The sequence below is a fragment of the Bos indicus x Bos taurus genome, chromosome 25, assembly GCF_003369695.1.
Source record: "Bos indicus x Bos taurus breed Angus x Brahman F1 hybrid chromosome 25, Bos_hybrid_MaternalHap_v2.0, whole genome shotgun sequence".
In the NCBI taxonomy this organism is placed as follows: Eukaryota; Metazoa; Chordata; class Mammalia; order Artiodactyla; family Bovidae; genus Bos; species Bos indicus x Bos taurus.
In genome coordinates, this window is record NC_040100.1 from 33,824,337 (window position 1) to 33,839,885 (window position 15,549).

Consider the following 15,549-nt stretch of genomic DNA (forward strand, 5'->3'; position numbering starts at 1 on the left):
AGGTCTGAGGACCCCCTATCACACCAGCTGAAAGACTGAAGGGACCTAAAAGAAGCAGCCAGCCTCAGCTGCTGGCCCCGCTTGCTTACTTTATTTATTTGTATTGCTATTTTTTTAAATTGTGATAAAATACAGCTAGCTTAGGATTTAAATGCACATTAAAATGCACAGTTCTGTGATACCTACCCAGCGTTATATGACCACTATCCACTTCCAGAACCTTCGTCACCCATCAGCAGCCCTTCCTTCCCATCCCCAGCTCCCGGCTCACCTTGCTCTCTGTGTCTGGATTTCCCAGCTGTGGACGAGCCGCATAAGTGGAGCCAGACAGCAGGTGGTCCTTGACTTCTGGCTGCTTTCGCTGAAGTTCTGTGATGGCGGTGTGGGGGGTGCACAGAACAGGGGAGTTGGGAGTGAGGTTGGCATTGGGAAAGGAAAGGCTGTGTTCCTGGGTTTGGATACAGGGGCTTAGCTGTCATTTTGTCTGGATCTGTTTGGTTCCTGAGTTCTGCCGAGCAAGTAGCTGGTGTGCAGACAACACGGAACACCAGCCCAATCCCTGCGTGCCCCTGCTACCCCGTTTGCTTTCTGCCTTTGGATCATGAGAGTTTGGATAGCAGAGGCTCGATTCCTGTGCTCCAGACGCTCAGATTTGTTTCCCAGCTCCCTCGTCTCACACCCCTACACCCACAGCACCCACTTAACCCCCACCTTCAACCACTCTTTCTCACTGAATGTTCTTTCATTCCTTTCCTTTCTCTTACTCACACTTTCATTCACTCATTCCGTCTCACCCACACCCCTTCCATCCATTCATTCATTTGCTCTCTTTCCCACACCCCCCTTCATTCATTCCTTCCTTCCCACTCTCGCCCACACCCCACTTCATTCAGTCACTCTCTTACCCACAGCCCCCTTCATTCCTTCCTTCCTTCCTTCACACTCTCACCCACACCCCACTTCATCCATTCATTCCTTCATTCTCTCTTTTACCCACAACTTCCTTCCTCCTTTCTTTCCTACCTTCCTTCCTTCCCTCCTTCCCTCCCTCCCTCCCTTACTTACACCTTTAGCTAACGTGTTGCATTCTTAGCCCCACCAGGTACAAGAGCTGGCCTGGGTGCTGCTCTGTAGAGGAAATTCCTGTAGAGGGATTTACATTAATCTAGTTGTGTGGAGACAGATATGTACATTAGACAGTCTGAATACCTGGTGATGAGATTGAGAGTCGAGACCTGGACCGCGTGTTCTGGAAGCTCACGGGGGTGCAGGGGGAGGAGGGGAGAGAGGAGGCAGCAGTGGCTGGCTCTGTGGCCATGGGTGGCACACCTGTCCCTGTTCCGCAGTTCACAGGGCGCCTGCACATCACTGCACCACAGGTGGCCGGGCATCCCGCCAGGGAACCAGAGCCCCACTGGGTCCATTTTACAGATGGTAACAGAGAGGCTCAGAGGGACTCAGCCACCCACTCTCGTGTGAGACCAGCAGGGCTAGCCTGTGGGGGTGGGGAGGTGGCTGACTTCCCAGAGAAGTCACGCCCGCACTGGCAGGTGGGTGTGGGCACCGCCTGGGTGATGGCAACCTCGCTGTACTCCCCTGGCTTTGGGTGGCCTCGCGCTCCCGGGAGGGGGCGGTTCCTTGGGGCGGGCCCCTCTGCCTCCTTCCCTCCAGTGCAGTTAAGTTCTGACTCACAGCCTGTCCCTGCAAGCACTTTGTCAGGTAAGATGATGGGAGCGACAGGCTGTGACATGTGGCTGTCTCAGCCAGGAGGCTGATGAAAACACACAGGGGCCAGGATGTCAGACAACTGATACCCTCCCCTCCCTTCCCTGGAAGACAGTGTCCGCCCAGAGTCACAGCTGAAGGCTCCTGTGCGGTCAGTCTGGAGGTCTGAACCTCTGTTCTGCCAGACACTGGGCGACCTTGGGCATGGGGCCAGCAGCCGCAGGGTTGCTGCTCAAAGCTTAGTCTGCTGACCAGCAGCATCAGCGCCACCTGGGAGCTTGTTAGCAATGCCCGAGTCCACACCCACAGAGTCTGAGTCTGCAGCGAAATAAAAGCCCCCCATGGTTCCAATGCTCGTTAAAATAAAGAAGCATATTTCTCTATATCCTCAACTTCCTGCACTGTTAAATGGGAATAGAAATACGTTTCCTGAAAGGTTAGTGTGACAATTAAATGCTCTTAGACCTCTCTGCTTGACTGAGGAGGTCACCCTGATTTGCCCAGCACTTAGGGGGCTCCAGGGATGCAGGCCTTGCCACCTGAACATTGGGATGAGATGTCACCTGTGCTCAGCTGGTGCCTGGCACACAGTAAGAGCTCCTTTGAAGTGATAGTGTCGTGTTAGGACATTTAGGAAGCATGTAGAGGGGAGCCCCAAGGGAACTTTCCGTATTTTCATTAATGTTGTGCTGGTGGGTTGGAGTGTTTTGGGCTTCATTGTCATCATTGTGGTTCATTCTTTCCTTTTTTTTTTTTTTTAAATTTTATTTTATTTTTAAACTTTACAATATTGTATTAGTTTTGCCAAATATCGAAATGAATCCGCCACAGGTATACCCACGTTCCCCATCCTGAACCCTCCTCCCCCCTCCCTCCCCTACCCTCCCTCTGGTTCGTCCCAGTGCACCAGCCCCAAGCATCCAGTACAGTGCATCGAACCTGGACTGGCGACTTGTTTCATACATGATATTATACATGTTTCAATGCTATTCTCCCAAATCTCCCCACCTTCTCCCTCTCCCACAGAGTTGAGCAGCCACGGTGTTCCCAGCTCTCATTAATCAAGCTCTCGGTATGTGCCGAGAACTGTTCGTGTATCATCTCATCACCACAACCTCTTGAAAGCAGGGACTGAAATTCCCTCCCTTTTGAAAATGAGAAATGCAGTCTCTGAGAGAAGACGGATGTTGCCCAAGACCCTGACATTAGCAAGACGGAGAGCTGAGACTTGAACCCTCCGTCTATTTGGCATCAGCGGCTGTGCCAGATAGACTCCCCAAACACCCAGACTCCCAAATGGAGAAGCGATTTCCCCCGAAGGCTTGAGTTCCAGAGCTATTCATGGATATTTCTTAGGGAACATCAGGGCATTTTGAAGAAGACGTTTCTACTAAAATGTTTACCGCCAGAGCCTGCCCTTCCAAGTATCATAGGAAAGCCTGGGATTCTCCTTTGTCCAAAATAAAACTGCCTACTTCAGTGCCCCGGCAGCCCCTCTGTGTGTGACAGCTGGAGATGGGAACTTAATGAATGGGACCTGTTTGCTTTTCCTCCTCGCTGAAACAGTTTAATGACAAGTGATTATTATTGGTGGCAACTTGTCACGTCTTTCCTCTGGGTCACGACAGCGTGGCTGTCAGACCGACTGAGAGGAAGCCAAGCTCAGTGGCATGTGAAAGAAAAACAAAACAAAATACCTCCTAAAATCAAGGAAGGATGAAGAGCTCATGCAAGGAAGAGAGATATATGTGGAGAGAGGCGGCTGCCCCTGGGGGAAGAAGCAAGGATCAGAAAAGGGAAGGGTGGCAAAGGGACATGCTCTACTCTGTAGCCCAGATTCTTCTGATCCGAGTTTGGAAGATGAGTGAAGAATGAGCCATGTTATTCTCTATTTTTTTTTTCCCTTCCCTAAAGTGATCAGGAATCTTTGGTTGCCAGTGACAGAAAAGCTAATTCAAATTGGCTTAAGTGAAATGAAGTCACTAATTGGCGATTAACTGGGACATACAAGGACAACATCCAAATTCTTTCATCTTCTCTTACCTAGAAAGACAGTGACATTGTTAACTGTGACATCTGGTTTGGGTATTAAGGAGAATACTACAATTAAAAGACCAGAATAGCGTAGCTATTGTTCTGACGTCCAAGGAAATAATTAGGTGACCCTATGGGTGTAGCTCAGCTGGTAAAGAATCTGCCTGCAATGCAGGGGACCCTGGTTTGATTCCTGGGTTGAGAAGATCATCTGCAGAAGGGATAGGCTACCCAGTCCAGTATTCTTGGGTTTCCCTGGTGGCTCAGTTGGTAAAAAATCTGCCCGCAATGCAGGAGACCTGGGTTGGATCCCTGGGTTGGAAAGATTCCCCTGGAGGAGGGCATGGCAACCCACTCCAGTATTCTTGCCTGGAGAATCCCCATGGACAGAGGAGCCTGGTGGGCTACAGTCCATGTGGTCACAAAGAGTTGGACACGACTGAGCGACTCAGCACAACACAGTGACAACAAGGCTTCAGGGCTGGCTTGAACAAGGTGCTCAACAGGACTTGGTAACTCCAAGTCGTGCATCTTCATCTTGTCCTAACCCTAATTTTTTCCTTTGACTCTGATGACTTCCTTCTCAAGATACTGTGTCTTGGCAAGATGGTTGCCAGAAATTCTGGCTGAATGTACTTAACAGGTTTAAGTCTAACAGTAAGAGAAACTCTTTCTAATCACTCTCCCACAAATCCCAAGAGTCACCCTGATTATAACCGCTTAGGATGTGTTCCTACCCCTGAATTAATTGCTGGCCCTAAGGGAATTGGGTGGGCCAATTGATTTGACTGAGAAAGGGGAAATGATGGCTCCCTGTGGAAATTCATGATGACCAGTAAAGGAGGAAGAGATGCTCAGTGGTTGGAATGGCAAATACCCATTATGTGGCTCAGGGAGGCTTGTGCTTCTTTAAGAAAAGAATCTGAAATAAAAATGGCTTTAGGTGCACAGAGAAAGGTCAGTATCCCAGTTACACTTGGGACCTCCAAAGAAAGATGCTCTCATTATCAGCTCTTTAGAGACCTGACTCAGTGATCTGATCAGGTAGAATTTCCCTCTGGCTTTCTCTGTGAGAATGGGTAGACCTAGCCTCAGACAATCTATAATCGCTAACAACCCTGTTTGGAAGGCTTGAGTCAGATGGTCACCCGCAGGTTGACAGAGCACCAGATGAAGCCAGCTTGGGCCTTTGCTGCATCCTTGCATAGAAATAAGGGCCTGAATCTCAGCAGGTGTCTCTTCTTGGCCAGCCCTGCTAATGATCCAGAGAGCAGGACTGGTCTAAGAGTGAGGATATGGTTCTGAGGAACGTGGCGAATGCTGGACTGTCCTGAGCTAATTGCAGCTGGAAGCAAGGCATACATCTCTTCATGCCTCTGTGAAGTCTCTCCTCTGGCACTGTGGTATCTTAGAGGGAAGGCTTCACTCCGGATGGTGAACTGGGACGAGCTCTGAAAGGCCCCAGCAGACGTGGTTGTCCTTGCCACACTATTCAAGGTTAGGGCACCAGGTGACTGAACAGTGTAGCAAACAGTTACATGCCTTCCTGCATCTTCAAGGGACGCTCCCCTCTTGGCACAGGTCGGAATTCCAAAGAGAAAAATGGGGCTGGCTCACATGAAATGCCAACATCCCCAAAGTTCCAGATCCTCTCCCAAGCTAGGAGATACTACTGGTGCCTTTAGTAGAGGAATTCTTTGGAATAAAATGGACCTAGGAATTAAGTCCAGCCCCCTTGCCATGATCTTCAGAGCTCTCACTGTATCACGTGGGCTCTGCTGCCTGTCCTAATTTTCTCACCACCTCTCCTTGGTGGATTCAACTGCAACTGTTCTGATCTTCCTTCTGTTCCCTGACCTTCCAGGCCCTTTCTTACCTTTGTACATGTGGCTCCTTCTGCTTGGAGGGCTCTCCTTACCTCCAGCCCACTCCTCAGCTTTGCCTGGCTGACAATTCCTCCTTCATTTTCTTTCGATCTGCTCCAGGGTAACAGACCAGATGATCAAAAAGGGCACTCCCCGCCTCCTCCCTGAACTGCTGCCTCATCTGATTTCCTTCTTCCTTGTCTATCTCCTCCCATGTGCTGTGCTTAGTCGCTCAGTCATGTCTGACTCTCTGCAACCCCCCATGGACTGTAGCCCATCAGGCTCCTCTGTCCATGGGGATTCTCCAGGCAAGAATTCTATAGTGATTTGCCATGCCCTCCTCCAGGGGATCTTCCCATCCCAGGGATCAAACCCAGGTCTCTCACATTGCAGGCAGATTCTTTAGCAACCAAGCTACCAGGGAAGTCCATCTCCTCCCATAAGAATGTAAAGTTCATAAGAGTGGGGATCTTCCCTTTGGAAGCCTCCTTCCCTTGATTCCCTTCCCTAGAACAATGTTGGGCACATAGCAGGAGTTTGTTAATAGTCACCAAATGAATGAGAGGCGATTCTAGATGAACGTCTCTTCCTAGAGCAGTAGACCCGGCAGCTTCACTCAAGTACATAAAGCACTAGTTCTCCGTCTCTGCTCCCTTTCAGCCTTGCACACTCAGAATGTTACTCCCAGTTTCATTCCCAGAGCTGTGGCCCAGTGCCATGCAAAGGGTTGATGAGGACTCAGAAGGGTGTGGGCTCCTGTCCTTGAGAATTCTAGTCTGAAGGACAGGCGAGATGCGTGCACCCAGGCAACCACACAGAGGGCTAAGGGGTGGGCTGGAAAGATCACGGCGCTGGAAACTCAGAAGGGGGGAATATGTAGGAAGTGGGGCAGTCAGGAGGCTATGGTGGACCTGAGACGAGGCTTCACGGTCAAGGTTACCATCTGTCCACCTCTACTAACTCCAAGTCGACTTGACTGAGCCCCTCCAATGTGCCAAGCGCTTTATGCACTTTGTTGTTCGGTCGCTAAGTGGAGTTGGCCTCTTTGCGACTCCATGGACTGCAGCACGCCAGGCTGCTCTGTCCTGCACAATCTCCCACAGTTTGCTCACATTCGTGTCCATTGAGTCTACGATGCCATCCAGCCGTCTCATCCTCTGCCACCCCCTTCTCCTTTACCTCTCAAAATACACACAGCAACCCTTTATGGTGGTGACTATTATTACCATTCCCATTTTTCAGATGGGGAAATCGAGACTTAGGTTAAAAAAAAGCCAAAACACCTCACTTCCAGTAAGAAGCAGATCGCAGGCAGGCTGTCAGCAAAGCTGTGTGCCTGCTACGCATGCCCCTTTCCTTGTGGGCTCTCTCTGCAGGAAACACTTCACACACGATGACATCGTAACACAGCAGAGAGATGCTGAGTGAGGAAGCAAGAGACCCTGCCCTGCCGTGTCTATCCCCACTGTCCCACTGGTTTATGCGAGGTTTGTCACAAATCATCCAAGATTCTGGAACCCCCATTTCCTCACCTTGAAAATAGGGAAGTTGGACTTGGCAGTACCAAGTCTTCCTGTCCATCAACTTTGTTTGTTGATTGTTCAGTTGCTAAGTCATGTCTGACTCTTTGTGACCCCATGGACAGCAGCACACCAGGCTTTCCTGTCCTTCACCATCTCTCAGAGTTTGCTCAAACTCATGTCCATTGAGTCAGTGATGCGATCCAGCCATCTCATCCTCTGCTGCCCCCCTTTCCTTTTGCCTCCAATCTTTCCCAGCATCAGGGTCTTTTCCTATGAGTTGGCTCTTTGCATCAGGTGGCCAAAGGATTAGCATATTTAGGGGTAAATATATATCCTAGGATTCCTCTAGGTGAGATGCTGATTCAGTGGAGATGGCATGGAGCCTGGAAATCTGAAGGTATAAAACCTTATCCCAGGTGAGCGGATACATAACTATAGGGTTGGATGCTGAAGCCTTGGGTTAGTGTTTTCAATCTCGGCTCCACATTAGACTTATCCAAGGGAATTAGATATAGTCTGAACCACATCCCAGACCAAATGATTGGCGTCTTTTGGGGTGGGACTGGTAGGGGTGGGAGAGCATCAGCTTGAAGATTTTGAGCCTCTTAAAATGTGGTTAGTGACTGAGAAACCAAATATTTTACTGTACTTCATATTTTAAGAATCACTGTAAATCGTCGTGTGGTCAGTACGTGCTAAGTTGCTTCAGTTGTGTCTGAGTCTTTGCTACTCTGTGGACCATAGCCCGCCAGGCTTCTCTGTCCAGGGGATTCTCCAGGCTGAAATACTGGAATGAGCTGCCTTTTCCTCCTCCAGGGGACTTCCCAACCCAGGGATTGAACCTGCGTCTCTTATGTCTCCTGCATCAGCAGACAGGTTCTTTATAGTAGCGCCACCTGGGAAGCCCGTGGTCCGTAGGCGCTGTATTGGAAAGCCAGGCTAGAAGACAGTTGAAGGCTTAGTCACTTTGTGTGGCTCCTTCCTTGCCCCACCCCAAGTCACAGTGCTCTTCTTCATAGTTATCTTGCCCAATACCCATCCTTCCCGCTTTAGTCTGAGAGGCTAGTGCACAGACTCAAGTGTTCCTCTCCTGGTCTCTGAATTAAAATTCTTCAGCTACCTTGGACACAGCTACCCTAGCTGGGAACCCAACAGTCACTAGAAACATAAGACTAAACTGCTAATTTGAAGACAGGAGAGGAAAGAGCCAAGAAAGGTTTTGTTAGGTTATTTTTGACAAATGCTGGTGGACTGGCTCCTGACGAAAGGAAAATGAGAGATAGAGCAAAAATCTTAAAATGGTCCACTGAGGTTGCTTGGAGTGGAATTCTGTGTCTGTGGGGAATGGGGCTGGTGTGTTTTGGGGACATGATGGACCAGGGAATGTATGAAGACTTCCTTTGGGTTTCTTTACAAGCACTCATTACTTAGCTTAGTCAGCTGTCTCAGTAATTCAGCTTATCATGTGTTCATGGAGTCCCTGACCTCTCACAGGTACTGATGGAGATCCTGAGTCCCAAACACTTGAGTCCAGACTGTGATGGGGTTGGTGTGTGTCTCCACTTTATCCTGAAGGCTGTTGGAGCTGCTGAAAAATGTAAAGAGGAGGGCCCTGTGGTCCAGCTTGAACTTTAGAGAGACAGATCCAGCAGCAGTGTGGAGGGTGGGCAGGGGAAGGGGGAGATCCGGGTAGGCACTCCAGACAAGAGGCTCCTTCTGTATAGTTAGAGAGAGAACTGCCAGTATGAACATGAGCAGGTGCGACAGGGGAAAGAAAATGAAATAAACCCGTTGGGTGATAAAGATGATGTGGATGTGGCTTGGCTTAAGAAGTGTGAAGTGAAGTGAAGTGAAGTCGTTCAGTCGTGTCCGACTCTTTGTGACCCCATGGACTGTAGCCTACCAGGCTCCTCCATCCATGGAATTTTCCAGGCAAGAGTACTGAAGTGGGTTGCCATTTGAGAAGTGTGAACTACAGCCACAAATGAGGGAACAACCTGTCCGTGTCTTCTAAGAGGAGCCAAGTGAGGGACGGAACACAGATCATAGAATGGTCCAATGGGTGGAGGCTGCCTGGAGTGGAATATCGTGTTTGTGGGTGGTGGAGCTGGTGTGCTTTGGGGAAACGGCCCCTGCGTGTGACTTCCCCGCTCAATTCTGCTCTCCTGCATACCCTGATTGACACCTGATGTGAGGTCATTGCTACTGGTTGCCCATTTCTGAGGGATTTTCTTTTTGCAGTTGGATGCCTCAAGAAAGATTAGTGGTGGTATTCACCACACACACACACACACACACACACACACACACACACACACACCTTTCTCCTCTTCTGCATACCTGGGATCAGTGTTTCCTGGTAGCTAAGCAACCAGATTTTGGATTTGGATCCCCTAGTCTTGAATCCTGCCTCTGCCATGTACTGGTTGTGTGGGTTTGGGCAAGTTACATTCTCTGAGCCAGTGTTTTTAACCTTTAAAAATAATACTTCCTACTATATGTCACATTGCATTATACATAGAGGGGCTTCCCAGGTGACTCAGCGGTAAAGAACCCACCCGCTAATTCAGGAGACACAGGTTTGATCCCTCGGTTAAGATCCCCTGGAGAAGGAAATGGCAACCCACTCCAGTATTCTTGCCTGGAGAATCCCATGGACAGAGGAGCCTGGCAGGCTACAGTCCATGGGGTTGCAAAAGAGTCAGACACAACTTAGCGACTACACAACAACAACTGCATATAGAATAAATATTGGTTGTGGTGATGACCTTGACGACGGTGGTGACGAAGGTGAGGAGGGATGGATGGTACTGCTGAAGAAGGTGGTGATGGCGGTGATATTGATGATGATGATGGAGGAGGTAGATGATGCGAGGAATAGAGATCCTCTAGTGAAACAGATCCAGCTTACATGTATGTGAGCATTCTATTCATCTGAATCCTCAGGCTCCTCAAGCTTGACATTTCTACTTTTCCTCTCATCCATTAAAAATGAAATAAAATATGCTTACTAGCTCAGTTGATACACAACAAGAGGAGCAGAAAGTACATCAGGGCTTAGCCAGGCGGAAAGCAAATTCCCAAGGAATCTTTCAAGATCTTTGTTGGGTCTTTTGCAAGATTATGCTTTTTTGTTTTTGTGCCCACATGGCAGGCAGAGGAAAATAAGCTATGGAAATGGGTTCAGGGTTAACAACAGCAGCCAGTTCTCTCTTGCTTCCTGGGGATGAGTTTCCTGCTCATTTATTTTTCTCACCAAGTATTTACTGGGCCCCTACTGTGTGTCAGACATGGCGCTAGGCTTTGAAGATACTAACGTGAGCAATGCTCACCCTGCTGCTGATAGAAGGTAGAGGAAAAACAAATATGTCAGCTTTGCCGTTCATATACTCAGGTCACAGAAATTCAGTTTCAGCTGGACTGGCATGGAGCATGAACACTGGTATTTTTTTTTTAACTCTCCAAGTGATTCTCTTGTGCAGCCAGCAGTGAAAGCCTGGATGACATCTTGCAATAAGTGAGCTGTTGTCAGCGTGGGGCCATGTGGATTTTAGGGAAATCATTTACCCTTCTTCCTGTGTCTTTATGAGAAATGCCATCCATGAGGGTTATAACCACTGGCAGCACCTCATCTCCTGAATAGTTAGAATCAAAGAGATAATGGGCGTGGGTGTCCTTTATAGCCTCTAAATGGGTACGTGTAATGAGAGTTGGTTTTATACTCTATTAAACATCAGACCTTGATCCCCATGGAGTCAGGTCTCACCCTGGGAACTCAGCGAGGTCTGGAGCATTCTAGAATGACAGTCACGGCAGGACTGGAACGCAGAGTAGAAAGCAGACACCCATAATCCCACACTTCCCTGCCCCTCGACTCTGTTTGAAACGGTTTGTTCTGCTTCTGCGGAGCCGTGAGCTTGGGGAGGGAACCGCTTTTGCTCCAGAACCAAAGTGGGTGTCTGAAATCTGTTCCTCTCCCCCGGCGGCATGCTGCCAAGGGAGCCGGTGCCAGCGTTGGTCAGACTGATCTGTGGGGCCCGAAAGGGGCATGCTGAGTGATGGTGGGAGGAGGGATGTGCAGAGGGGTCAGCCTTTGCTGTCCAGGTGGGAATCAGAAAGAACGTGCAGCGGGGCCTTGAAACAAAGGACCATTTGGCACACCCATCAGATGCTGGGTCCCGGGCGTGTGGCCAGACTCCCCCATCACCTCCTGCCTGTCCATAGAGCCACCTGTGAAAATCCCAAAGCTAAACATGAGCCTTGTCAGTACCTCATTGTGCAATTATGCTTTTTAAAATTTTTTTTTTAATTTAATTGGAGGATAATTACTTTAAAATATTGTGATGGATTTTGCCATACATCAGTATGATGATCAGCCATAGGTACACATGTGTCCTCTCTCTCTTGGGAATCCCCCTCCCACCTCCCTCCCCACCCCATCCCTCCAGGTTGTCACAGAGCCCTGGCTTTGGGTGCCCTGCGTCATACATCAAGCTCACACTGGTTATCTATTTTAATCTGGTCATGTAGATGTTTCAGTGCTATGCTCTCAAATCATCCCATCTTCTTCTTCTCCCACTGAGTCCGAAAGGCTGTTCTTTATGTCTGTGTCTCCTTTTGCAAATAACTTCTGGCTTTCATCCCTCTGAAGGGTATACAGTGCCTTTGGTCCACCGTGGTTTTGGAAGTTTAAATTTCAGATGCCAGTGGAAATGGCAGTGGTGCCTGAGGTCCGTAAAGGACGTTAGCCACGGTTTCTCTCCAAAGCGTCATTCATCTCTTCCTTCTCTTCGTGCAGCCCCTTGGGCTCAGGATGAACAGGCTGGATGATCTGGTTTTGGATGTAGGAGGGAACACAAAACCAGCATGTCAGCAGACCTGGAGATCCCATTTTTACTTAGAATAAGGATCTGACCCACTTAGGTTTCTGGCAGTGTCCATGTGGTCTTATCAGGAGTAAGGGTCCCCAGTCTCTGGAATCTAAATGCCTGATGATCTGAGGTGGAGCCTGATGTAGTAATAATAGAAATAAAGTGCACAATAAATGTAATGCACTTGAATCATCCCCAAACCATGCCCGCTGTCCTTGGTCCATGGGGAAATTGTCTTCCATGAAACTGGTTCCTGGTGCCAAAAAGATTGGGGAACACTGGGAGGACAGGAGATGAGGAGGGGAGCCCCTGAACCGTGGGACTCAGACATGGATTAAATGAGCCTTTTACTCCTGCTGGTTCATCTTATCCTCACAGCAGCCCTGTGGGATGGTGCTCACAATGACCATTTCATAGGCAAAGAAACTCAGATCCAGGAAGTTTAGGTAGTTACCCATGGTCGCATGGCTAGTTGGGCTTCCCCCATGGCTCAGTGAGTAAAGAATCCACCTCCAGTGCAGGAGATGTGGGTTCGATCCCTGGGTCTGGAAGATCCCCTGGAGAAGGAAATGCCAACCCACTCCAGTATTCTTGCCTGGAAAATGTCATGGACAGAGGAGCCTAGTGGGCTACAGTCCGAAGGATCGCAACTGATGACTGGCCACACAGCAGTTAATGCAGAGCCAGGACTTGAACTCAGGTCTGATAGACCCCAGAGCCCATGCTATTTCAACTATAAAGTTTGGTGTGCATGAAGGGGTAGAGGAGAGGGTCTAAATTGAATATAATAGGTCTACGGGAGCCATTGATGACTACAGAGGAGAGGAGAGGTGTGTGTTATAGCAGTGTTTTAGAAATTTCATCCGGGCAGCCATGAACAAGGCAAATTGTTGAGCTGCTCAAGTCAGGAGTGAATTACCAGGACTTCTCTGGTGGCCCAGTGATTGGGAATCCACCTTGCAATGCAGAGACATGTGTTCGGTCCTCAGTCAGGGCACTAAGATCCCACATGTCCAACTCTCTGTGGCCCCATGGACTGTAGCCCGCCAGGCTCTTCCAACCATGGAATTTCCAGGGCAAGCTTACTGGAATGAGTTTCCATTTCCTTCTCCAGGACAGCCTTCCAACCCATGACGTTCGAGAGTCACACAAAGTGCAGGCTTAGAAACTGAATTCTCCCCTTTCACGCTGTGTCTAAATCAAGGACTTTTCTCTTAGGCTGCATTCACACATCTGTCCCCTCATGCACTCCCTCATTCTCCATTTACTGATGGGTCATGTGCCAGGGCTTCTGCCAGGTTTTGGGGACACGGATGAGGTCAGCAATCTCTGCCCTTAAGCAGTTTGCAGCCTTGTTGAGGCATGATTTAAAGTGATTAGTCAATCCAAGAATATTGGATTTCTCCAAAAGCTACTGTAGGGAAAAAGATAATTATCCAAAGTCTTTAAATCTGTTACCCAATTTAATTGATTTAATTAGGTAAAATTCATAGAACTGTAATGCTGAAAGGGACCCAGAAGGCATTTATTTCTGGTTTTTCTCTCTGCCTTCAGGCCACGCTGCCCTCAATTTATCCCCCCAAACACCATGCACTTTAGGAAAAGGGGGATATTCTAAGAACTGTAGCTTTTAGCCTTTTTGGATAAAATTTTCTATTCAGTGAGCATCCTCAGGGAAAATTATGCAGACTTATTGAAAGACTTGACATGCATAGCTACAAAGTATTGCTCTGAAGACATGAATGGAATCATCTACTCACAGACACACACATGCACACATGCATGAAATGGAATTGCCATATTCGTACAACTGAGGATGTGTTAAACATACATGGTAAATACAGAATGCAAAATGCAAGCATGGCTACAATATGATAAGTGAAAGCGAAGTCGCTCAGTCGTGTCTGACTCTTTGAAACCTGTGGACTGTAGCCCACCAAGCTCCTCTGTCCATGGGATTCTCCAGGCAAGAATACTGGAGTGGGCTGCCATTTCCTTCTCCTCTAAAAATTCTTTCAGTTCCCAGAAAAAAAATACATCTCAACAATTGTCAGACCCTGTTTTGCTATAATACAGATTGATACTTTCTGTTTAGTCGTCATTTTCCCACCATGCCAGTGGGTCCATGACATGGTTTAAGCACCTACTTTATGCACATCTTCAGTGATCCCAGTGGTGGTATTTTGGGAGGAGGGCAGGAAGTTGAGCCAAAACCTGAGTTTGGGTGCTGACTCGCCATGGACTATCCTGAGGCTCATTTGCCACTGCCAACAGTTGTTGTCGTCGTTCAGTCGCTCAGTCGTGTCTGACTCTTTGGACCCCATGGACTGCAGCACTCCAGGCTTCCCTGTCCTTCACCATCTCTCGGAATTTGCTCAAACTCATGTCCATTGAGTGAGTGATGCCATCCAACCATCTCATCCTCTGTCGCCCCCTTTTCCTCCTGCCCTCAATCTTTCCCAGCATCAGGGTCTTTTCCAATGAGTTGGCTTTTCGAATCAGATAGCCAAAGTATTTGGAGGTTCAGCATCCAGACCTTCCGATCATAGTATCAGCCTCACAGGATCATCACAGAAATCTGACGAATTAACGGTTTGGAAATGGCACAAATGTGTGCGTCACTTGTTCTTTTTCTAAATGGATATTTGCTCTCATGATCAGGGTCATGACTTGGGGAGACGTTAGGACTATGAGGGACCCTTTAACCCAACACAAGTAACCATGTCACTTTCCAGGGTAAACATTCAGGCACTCACCCTTATGCTCAGAATAAGATCTAACACGGCTCCTGAGGCTGTATGTGATAGGGTTTCTGCCAAGCTCTTCAACATCATCTCATCCCCCTACATCACAGGCCATCACCCATTTATCTCCAGCTCCTGAAACAGTCAAGATGTATCCCCAGGGCTCCTCTGACTACACTGTCCACTGGCTTGCCTCTTTTGAAACTTCAGTGTCTCCTTATGCCTCTCTGAGCAATCAGTTCATTGAAGTTACTCTTCCTCACTTTTATTCCATGTCTATGAAGGCAGAGACCATGTGTGTCAAGCGCTAACATGCTGTTGCCATGTAATTAGGTGATCAGCAAATATTTATTGATTGAACAGAGAGATGTCCACCTGGTGTTTATCACAGTCCATATTTCACAGGAATCTAAAGTTCAATTGACTGAAACCTTGCTCAGATTAGTTTAAGTGTGGCTTACATAACCAGCAGGTCTAGAGTAATTGGCTCCAGACATGACGGACTCCAGGTGCTCCAAGTCTGTCATCACAAAGCTCCCCCTATCTCCTGGTGTTGTTTTACTTCTGCCAGCTTTATTTTCAAGTCCTGAGTCTAGGGGTCAGGTGGTGTTTGGGGACCCAAAGGGTTGGTGGTGAGATGAACTGGTAGACAGTGAAGCTGGCAAATTCACAGATGTCCTTCACTGTTACAGGCTCTGGGCTCCAAGTTCAGGGACCTCCTTCATCTCTGCGTTTCCAGTATCTATTCCAGAGCTTGGCCTATAGTAGGTGATCAGGAATGTTTGCG

The 15,549-nt window shown here is 48.4% G+C and overlaps 1 protein-coding gene across 2 annotated transcripts in view; it reads left to right on the top strand.

Moving 5' to 3' along the window:
• Nucleotides 1–15,549, top strand: part of GRIN2A (glutamate ionotropic receptor NMDA type subunit 2A) — a 452,790-nt gene that overhangs the window by 240,925 nt on the left and 196,316 nt on the right. The gene's annotated exons all lie outside the window — the stretch shown is intronic.